The sequence below is a fragment of the Gossypium hirsutum genome, chromosome A10 (genome assembly GCF_007990345.1).
Source record: "Gossypium hirsutum isolate 1008001.06 chromosome A10, Gossypium_hirsutum_v2.1, whole genome shotgun sequence".
In the NCBI taxonomy this organism is placed as follows: Eukaryota; Viridiplantae; Streptophyta; class Magnoliopsida; order Malvales; family Malvaceae; genus Gossypium; species Gossypium hirsutum.
The window spans coordinates 94,885,704-94,895,054 of record NC_053433.1 but is presented as its reverse complement, the minus strand read 5'-3'; the positions used below and the strand labels follow the sequence as shown (position 1 = coordinate 94,895,054).

The following is a 9,351-nucleotide window of genomic DNA, read 5'->3' as shown; positions in this document are numbered from 1 at the left end:
TTTTTAGTTTTACAAATTACTTTAGCCACCAATATTTTGACTAAAAAAATCCTTTTGAAAAGGCTGAGTTTCCTTTCCTTCTACTTTTCTTTCCAGGATAAGAAATTACTAATTAGGTTCTGTTTGATTCAATATAAACTAATTTCTGGAGAAGACTTCCCAAATTTTCTGATTTTGATCAAGGAAAAATAGTTAAGTCACCAAAAAAAGTATTCTTGGACAATACTAAATATAAAAAATATTTAAATTTGGGATGAGTTGGAATCGGATATATTAATAATATTTAATTTTGGGTTCGAAGTAAATTTAAATATATAAATTTTAAAGTTAGGGTGAATTAAAGTCAAGACATGACGGTAAATTATCAAGTCGGGTTGGGCGGGCAAAAACCATGGGGACCACCCGGTTGCCAATTGCCATCACTACTTTTGCTCACAGGCGATCTCAACAACTTTGCTTCTTCTGAAGATCTGTTATATCTGTGTACAACTCCCTCATCGTTCTTTCATCGAACCGGATCTCTCACTGGCAGCCACTCTCATCTTCACTCTCTAAATCTCCTCCTTGATCCTTTATTGTTCAGGTAATTCTTTTCACTTCATTTAGAATTTGAGTTGAAATCATGGATTTTGATGTTTTGTGGATGATGGAACTGAACCCTACAGCTAGAATTTAGTTTGATTTTCTTCTCTTCTTTATCTGGATATTTACTTAGCTTCTTCTGCTTCATTTCCTTTACTACTTCTCTGCAAATTTTATGGTAATTGAGTTGGTTAGAAATTGCCCTAAAAAAATCATGCCTTCTAATTAAAGGTTGAAATGGGTTGATCACTACACTAACTTCACCTCTGGTTTAGACCTTTGGTAATATTGACTGTAACAACAGATGAACATACTTTGCTTCACTTCTACTAGTTTTCTGAGTTTTGTGTTGATTTCTTTGATTTTGTGTTAGTGAAATCATTCATCCAAAATTATTTGTAGATTTGTGAAGATAAATTAGAAAAAACTAAGTGTGTTGCTCACCAATTAAATCAACCCATCATTTTCTTATTCAGCATTATCAATGTGAACTTCACTTTTGTAATACTTTTTCTTCATATCTATAATGTAAAGGATTAAAGTATCAAGGATTGAATTCGAAACTTGAGAATCTTAGATCATTTTCAACTAATCATCTCAAAATTATGGACTTGAGTTTGATAGATTTTTTCATTATACACCAATGTGATTAGGTGCCTAGATTTTACCTTCTTTTCGAAATATATATATATATATATATATATAAAAGAGACATTACGAATTTTTGTTGTTTACAACAATGTTATTGTCTAACAAGTTTTCGACTCAAGCCATGAATCTATTATTAATTAAATTTATAGATTAAAATTATGGAAGAAAGTATTTAGAAATTATGTTTTTAATTAACAATTAAATTTGGTATTCTAGATTAATTATGAAAATAATTATTTTTTTAAGTTATGAAAATATTTATGTTGCATTTGTTTACTTAAAACAACTTATAGAAAATGAATTTAAAAAAAATTATCAAACAACGAAAAATATTTTACATAAAACTATTTAAATATCAAAAAAATACCATGTTTTTTTAGAAAATCAAACAAGTTTTTAGAAATCATTTTTCAAAAGCAATTTTCAATGAATCAAATAGCCTGAATTGATCAATTCTCTGGTTAAATATAAATATAAATTTTTATGTTAATTATAAAATAATTTAGTTAATAATTAATAAGTATATATATTTAATTTAATAATTTATATTTTAATATATAATTAAAATATTCGTTAAGAGTCAAACTAGCTCAACTAATAATATGCTTTCACATCAAGGGCCCACATGTTACAAGTCATTGAGTCAAGTAAGATTATGCGCAAACTCTTCCGTGTGTCATGAGTCCTCCTGTCGATACGAGGTGGTTATATTCTGTTGAACTTGTAAGGGCTTGCAACAAATTTTGAAGACAAAACTTTGAACATAGAACAATACTGACTTGTTGAAGTACCCCTCAACCTATGAACCTGTAAGTCTCTCAATAGAATTGAGGACAGGGGTGTTCATAGGTTGGGTTAAGTTTGAGTCGAGCCTAAGCATGATATTAACATACTTTATACTTGTCTAAGTCTAGCCTATTCTAAAATATGAGTTTAAAATTTTGTGCAATTCTACCCATATATGTAAATATCTAATCTAAACACATTTTAGGTCTACCCATATTATTTTAAAAATATATATATTAATTTTAAATTAATATCTAAATATTTTATTTTTTTATTTATAAAAAAGTTTTATTTAGTCATCTTAACATTTTTTAATGTTTACATTATACATATTATTTTTAAAATATTTATATTAATTTTAATTTAATATCTAACTATTTTTATATTTTTATTTATAAAAAAATTATATTTAGTCATCTTTAACATTTTTAATGTTTACATTATAGTAGTATATAATAAAATTATAAATTTAATTTTTAAGTGTTATAAATTACATAATATATAAAAGTAACATAATATAAAACATTACAAACTTAAAAAAAAAATGAAGTCAGGCCAAGCTTGAGCCTTAAATGTTCAAGCCTAAGCTCAGCTGATGTTTTAAATTGATCTAATTTTTTTCTTGAGCCTATTTTTTTTTTCTAATATTTTTATCTAAACACTCCCAAATTTTGCATGGGTAGCCTGGTCCATAAACAGATATAACTGAGGCAAGTCAATAATATTCGAATTTTATTAATTATAAATAAATATATATTTTCAAAACATTTTGCAACTAAAAAGATAAGAATATGTTTTTTTAAAAAATTCTGAAAAAATATTCATTTAAATAAGAGTGATCATTCAATTGAATCGAGTAAACAAAATTTGAGTTAATCGACTTTGGCAAGTTTTATTTTATCATTCTAATATAATTTATTTTTTTTAAATCAAATTGAATAAATTTGTTTGAATTAAATTTTAAAAAAAAGAGGTTAAAGTATGTAAAACCTTGTTTAACTAAATTCAAATTTAGAGCATATAAAATTTACACCATATATATTTGAAATTTTTTTTAGAAAAAAGAACATGAGGAAAACGAGATACTTTAGTATGAGAAAAATAATTTGATATTTTACTTGTTTAAGGTCTTGGATTTAACATTTTGAAGAAATTTTTATTTTTTAAAAAATTAACATTTTTTATAGATTTTTTTAGAAATTATATAAATATATATATATTTATAAAATATTAGATTTTTTTTCTTTTTGTAATTTTGTGAGAGAGGCGAGTTAATTAAAAAGTAGAATAACTCAGAAGTATAAAAAAATCGAATGAAAATAAATTTTGCTGGCCCTACATTTAGATTCAAGAGGTGAATTCAAGTTAATTTGAGTGAAATATAAAAATAGTAAGAAGTATTTATTATTATTATTATTATTATCATCATCATCTAAGCTTACATAAATTACTCGAACGTAATTTTAGTTAAATATAATTTGGCAAAATGATAGAAAAATTGGAACACAGACATATTTATTTCATAATAGACCAAAAAATCTTAACACTCATAATTAATTCATTTATTTTAGCATTGCATGAAGAAAGCTTTATTAAGCATAATATAACAAAATTCCATCCATTTATGGATTCTTAACTGTTTAAAAGAATATTAATATATATTTGTATTTAAATTTTATTTGTGAAATTAAAACATCTTAATAATATATCAAATATTAATCATAATATTGTAAATAAATGCTTTAAAAAATTTAAAATAAAGTTTAATATAATGATAAAAAATTATTGACAAGAGTTAAAAGTAAGGGTAAGTTAAATTACATTATCAAGTAGAAAATTTGTATTTAAATTTTGGAGATAATATTCTTTGAAAGGGGTAGTTATGAACTTCCAAAAGATTAGGCTCTATTTCGTTCCAAGAAATAGAGGCCATTTTTGCTTTTTATTGGAAAAAATAAAATATTAAAGAAAATATATTTGGTTATAATTTTAAAAAATAATTTTAAAAAATAAAAATATGTAAAAATTAGAAAGAAAAATTTCATTGTTTTCACTGAAAATGTTTTGTAAAACAAAACAAGGATTTTTATTAATTTTAAATGAATTGGCTTGGTTCGAATTCATATAAGGGCAAAAATAAAATTTTTAACAATTTTCATATATTAGATTTAGTATGTTGAATCAATATAAATATAAAAGAAATATATTTTATTTCTCATGTTTTTATTATAAAAAAATAAAATATGTCATAGTTTCTGTATTCATTTTAAATTTAAAATTTAGTGTCTATACTTTTATTTTAAGAAATTTAGTTCTTTTATTTTTTAGATTTTAAAATTCGATTTTAATTGTAACTAAAAAATAATATTATAATGAACTTGAATTTAATAAAATTATTTTAACAGTGTTAATAATTAAACTTAAGTTTTGAAATAAGAAGAGTAGAGATATCGAATCCTTTAAAATAAAAGTATAAAGACTAAATTTTAAATTTAGAACGAGTACAAAATCTATATTTTAACCTTTAAAAAAATAGGTATCAAAGGTGCTTTTATTATTTCTATTTATTAATGGTATTTTTCAATTTTGAAAAATTAGAAAAGTTTTAATCACAATTAAGCCCCTGAACTATACCGATATTCCTGCTTTGGTATTTGTTTTTTTCTTTTTTTGGTTTATTTGTTATTTTCCTCTTTGGAAAAGAAGACGTGCACACCCATTTGATCGGATTTACAATTTGGGTTATTTTGGAGGTTCTTGTACATAAGTTAAACGGAGCGGGACCCAGAGTCCGATCCGCAACCGGAATGGGCAGCTCCGGGACCCGAAACGGGGCTTGAAGGTAAAGAGGACTCTTCTTAACTTATTTGTTTTTCTTTGGTTTTGGGATTCAGGATTTTTGTGTAATGTGGGATGTGATACGAGGTTTTCGTTTGAAATGCAGAACCAGTTTGGCGGTTGGGATTAGGGGGTGAGTCGGAATCTTACCCGGAGCGACCCAATAAAGCTAATTGTATTTACTATTTGAGGACTGGGTTTTGTGGATACGGCTCCAAGTGTCGGTTCAATCATCCACGTGATCGTACAGGGGTAAATAGTTGATAATTTGATTGAATTGTTCATTGTTTCTTATCCGACTTGAAGTTTCCTTTGAAGGGCTTTTTTTTTTTGTATAATTGAGGGAGGGGGAATTACATCAACAGGGTTTGAACCGTGGTCATTGCGGTGTCAACAAGGGTTTGACGGGTTTTTATTGGTTATTTTTGTTTGATTATGATCTTTGGAGTGATGAGGTATCGAATTGTAAGGTAAAAAATGAAAAGTTTGTTGTTAATGCCTTGGGAGCTAGTGTAATTTGCTGTCTTAGAAATAATTTATTCTTGTTTGTTGTGTTTGTTGAAAGAAATGCCATATGATGATGATGATGATGATGATGATTGCCTTAGGTTATGGCAGCTGCAAGAGTTGATGTAGGGGAGTATCCGGAGAGAGTGGGCCAGCCAGTTTGTCAGGTACTATTGAATTAGATTGTGTCTTAAATGTTTGGCAAACTCGGGGTATATGTGTCGAATTGCTATAATTTCAACAATGTGCATTGCTAAATTCTTTGTAATTAAGTATGCCTTTATGTCCACTTCATTTTATGTTTAGAAGGAGAGGATTAAGGTCCTGAATTTTCAGTGAATAGGTTGTGATTGGTTTAACAGTTTAGGGAAATGGTGTCTGGTAAGTTGCCCTTTTATGTTGATTATGGTTTTTATTTTTATTTTTTTTGATTTGCAGTATTATATGAGGAAGGGGACATGCAAATTTGGTTCTTCCTGTAAATACCATCATCCTAAGCAGGGAGGTGATTCTATTGGCCCAGTGCCACTAAACTATTTGGGATATCCATTACGTCCGGCTTGTATTTCTTCACATTAAGATCATTTACATATTTAGTTTTCAAGTTCGCTTAATAATTGGATTGCACTTTAAAACAGGGTGAAAAAGAGTGTTCTTACTTTGTTAAGACGGGGCAGTGTAAGTTTGGTGCAACATGTAAATTCCATCATCCTGTACTACCAGCTGTAGAGGTTCCCCCACCATCTCCAACTTCTCAGGTTGCACCTCTGCCAACTCCACTTTCTGCACCTACATTATATCCCAGGACGCAATCACCATCTGGCCCTTTGTCTCAACAATATGGAGTTGTAATGGCAAGTTCTCCCCTGATGCCAGGCTCATATGTGTAAGGCCCTTATGGTCAATTGCTTATTTCCCCAGGCATGGTTTCTTTTCCAAGTTGGAATCCCTATCCGGTAGGTGAATTAAAATTTATTCAGTTTCCTTAATTGTGATTAAACATAATCTAGTTTTATTGTTAAGGTTGTTAATGCACATGGTGTAGGCAGCTGTTAGTGTCGGTACTCAACCCGCTGTTGGATCAAGCTCAATGTTTGGGGTGACACCATTATCTCCTTCAGCACCTGCCTATACTCGATCTTATCAACCCACACGTTCTAGTGTTGTGCCTTCGAGTAGTATTCAGGAGCGATCATTTCCTGAGAGACCTGGTCAACCAGAATGTCAGTATTATATGAAAACAAGAAATTGTAAATACGGATCCTCTTGTAAATATCATCATCCGCCAGAAGTGATTGCACCAAAAGTTGATGTCATCCTCAACCCCCTCGGTCTTCCTATTCGTCAAGTAAGCGTTCATAAATATCTATATAAATGTGATGCTTTTTACAAGATTGGGATATAAAATTTTGATCTTGTTTTAATACTTTTTGCTTGTAAGCAGGACTTACAGTTATAGTTGCTCAATTGCTTTTCCAACAATTGTTACTTTTCTGTAATTATTTAGAATCTATTTAGGTTCCTTTTGTGTGTTCCAACTTGCAACTAGGCCTAATCAAACGCACAAGAGTTTTCCTCATCGTCAGAGTTTTCTTTTTCTTTACAGAAATTAAAGTTCTATAGTAAAGGCAAAAAAGTAAGCTTGAGAAAGTAGGCATATAGGTCATACAAACACTAGTATCTCCATCGGTTATAATCGTCAGGATTTGGAAATTTAAAAAATGAGTTATTCAGTATTCTAAAAATGCAACAAAAGTTACTTTGGTCCGCACAATATGCTGAAAACAATCTTTCCTTAATTTAGACTATCCTTTCCAAGCTAGCTTGGTTGCAGGTTTCATTTGGACAGCTTCATTTTTTGTTACAGTAACTAGCTTAAGAAGCATCCTAGGATTTGAAGAATCATTGCTATATATAACTTCTTTTGGCTTATTCCATGATCTCAGTGAAAATCATTGCTATGAATAGGCATGTCTTTGCACTCTTAAATACAAGGTGAGACTATTCATGATTGAAACTATAATTTATATATCCATCAACTGGTATGTAACCATCATGAAATTATTATGGTTGAATAGTATTATTAATGAAATTGTAATTTATTGCTTGTGGTCGGCCCTTCTGGTCCAAGTGTATTACCTTTCTTTCTTGATGTTGTTCTTCTGAATTCTATTAACAACCAGTTAGTCCAATATCTTTGTTACTTGGACTCGCTTGAGAGTGTTGGATAGCGGTATGTGTCCAACACAAGTATATTTAAATTTTTATAAGATTTCTATGTATTCGTGGAGAGACTTTTGGACCTTATCGCCATTATCTTATCCAGATATATGTTGGATATGGGTTTCGGGCATAGTTAGTTCAATAAAAATTAAAGGTCGAAGCAACATAGCTTAATATTCATGCTCGCCAGCATCTTGTTGCATGAATGGCTTATTATATTTTATCTTATGGCTTTTGGTACATTAGCCATGCAACTTATTTATGATAGGACCTATATTGTTATATGCACACTCTTACATTCTTCAGAAACAATTTTCAAGAGCACGAATGAGCAATTTATGGTGGAATTTTGATTTTATAATTCATGAAATGCAGTCTTTTATGACAAGTGGATCATTTTCACCAGAGGGCCTTGCTACGTCTCTTTTCTTTTTCTCATAATTTGTTATTCATATTTTCATTTGTGTTTTTTTTGTAATGGCATCAGGGTGCACCGCCTTGCATTCATTATTCGCAACACGGAGTGTGCAAGTTCGGAGTTGCTTGCAAATTTGATCATCATATGGGAACACTGAGTTACAGTCCATCTGCCTCTTCCCCTACCGATATGCCTGTTGCTCCTTATCCTATTGGATCAACAGGTGGTACTCTAGCTCCATCATCCTCATCTTCGGACTTGCGACCGGAACAACTTTCCAGGTCCAACAAGGAATCTGCTCCACCCATAATGTCATCATCAGTGAGCGCATCTAGTGAATCAGTTGGTTCTATTTTTTCTAAAGGTGGACTGGTTCATCATTCAATTGAACAACAAGCAAGTCAGAGTTCTTTCGGCAGTGGCAACAACAGTAGCACTACCAAGGCACAAGCTTCCAGCTAAGTGAAAACAGAAGCAACTACTTCAATTCCGATTTTTATCAAGATCATGAACTGAAACATTATTTCGTTTTTGGTGCAAGTCTTCGAAAGTGGGAGGCTTCATTTCTTTGTTATCACGGTTCCACAATTCAGGTCTAGTGCATAGCATCTCTAATCATCTGTATTCATATAGTCCATCATAGGGCCATCTATTGTATCTTGAATAAACCCACAGCCTAAGCTTAGAAAGTTTAGTAAAAGCCATACACCTAGATTTTGAATAACCATTGAAGAACCTCTGCAGTTACATTAGGGAAAACTGTCAACCCGCCCAATTTTTTGGAGTCGTGTGTTGCATTTGTTCACCATTTGATCTTTTATTGTAACCAAAAAAGTCATTGTTGAGTTGGACTAAAGTATACACAATGTCTTTGCATATTGAGAAGTCGTTTTTAATTATATATAGGTTTAATTGTAAATTTGGTCACTAACGTTTACATATTTTGTCAAAATGGTCCTAATTGTGTTTTTGTGTCTTTTTTGGCCATCAACCTTTGTTCTTTTTTTCAAATTATTTTTTCTAACAAATTTGATGAAAGTACCAGTAATGTGAAATATTTTTAATGAGATGTAATTTATTACTTAGGTAACTCAATAAGATAATTATATGTGAAAAATAATAAAATAAATAAATCATACATGAAATTAAAAAAATAATTCTTAATTTAAAGAAAATAAACATAATTATCTTAAAGAAATTTCAAAATGAATGTATACGTTTGTTTACTGAGAAGTTTCAAAAAGATAATTTATAAATCAAATCGAAAATACTGAATGTGAGCATTCATTTTGAATATTTTTTTAGATAAATATGTTTAATTTCTTTAAATTAAGAGTTATTTTTTT

The 9,351-nt window shown here is 29.6% G+C and overlaps 1 pseudogene; it reads left to right on the top strand.

Moving 5' to 3' along the window:
• The first annotated feature begins 350 nt into the window (after window positions 1–350).
• On the top strand, window positions 351–8,881 carry LOC107895532 (zinc finger CCCH domain-containing protein 34-like; annotated as a pseudogene).
• The last annotated feature ends 470 nt before the right edge of the window (window positions 8,882–9,351 follow it).